The sequence below is a fragment of the Nicotiana tomentosiformis genome, chromosome 2, assembly GCF_000390325.3.
Source record: "Nicotiana tomentosiformis chromosome 2, ASM39032v3, whole genome shotgun sequence".
Classification (NCBI taxonomy): Eukaryota; Viridiplantae; Streptophyta; class Magnoliopsida; order Solanales; family Solanaceae; genus Nicotiana; species Nicotiana tomentosiformis.
The window spans coordinates 170,568,090-170,569,344 of NC_090813.1; positions in this window are offsets into that span (position 1 = coordinate 170,568,090).

Sequence of the window (1,255 nt, forward strand, 5' to 3'; positions counted from 1 at the left end):
ATTCTTCCAAACACTCCTCGTCCTGAAACGATAGTGCAAATCTCAGGTCTAGAAACCTCGTCTCAGCCAATACAAGTAGCCAACTGACAAGTCACACCAAAACTGCATGGATTCTCACATAACACGATTCGTACACCAAACAAGAAATAACTCAAATATACAGCAAAACTAGAAAGAAAGTAAGGTACAAGGACTATCTAACAAGTACAACGATAACACAAAAGTAAAATCTTCATTAACTTATCCCACAAAGGGAAAAATAAAACACAATATAAACACAAGGAAGGTTATCCCACATAACTTCGTTGTGGCATACTACCCGATCCCAAATATATCAATCCACATAGGGATACCTATCGAGCCAAAGTGCCCGGGCTCACTAATCACATGTATGCCAACATCAAGCATGATAGAGTGCAGAAATATAATTGTGGGAATATGAATAGAAATAATACAACATGGAGAAAAATAGGCACAACTAAGGTGCAATAAGCAAATCAACATCACGAGGGCCATCTTGCCCATATTGCCATAAGGCCTGAACGGGATTACAATATGCGTGCGAATAATCATATAACCTAAAATCCCATCATAGCATAAGAGAGAAGCACATAACATAGAATGGGGCACTAATAACATCTATTCTACCCGGTAATATACCCACGATGGCAATTACATAAGAGTAACCAAACCTGATCTGATATAGAATACACATTCTCATGAGGCTTACAAACAGGCCCCAAACCAATTCCGATCATCCCCAAATAGGTAAATAAACTTCCAAAAGTCCATAACAATCTATCTATAACACATACCATTAGTTATCCAATTCTGAACATTTCTTTGCAACCCGCAATCAAGGAATAGTCCGCCCCCAAGGACATCCAGACCCTAAACCTCACGTATACCAGAACCTCCATATCCGATCTCAACCCCGCTACTCAAATGGTTGATACATTATTGATACTTCATCACCTTATGGAAAACACCCACATAGACCTTCCATGCCACGCAGTAAACCTGAACCTCAGAATCCCGAAACCAGGCGATCACCGTATCACTAGTCAAGCATCTGCATGTCAAAACACAAGGTACCCTCCTAAAATGCACACTCTTCACATGAGATATCCAGTAGTGCCATCATCCTCTTAACTTCTAAAATCATCCATGCCATCTAGGACTAGTGACCCTATCTATGAGAAAACCATAATGCACAATATATTTCTTATGTTAGTATCAATAAGTCATCTCAAAC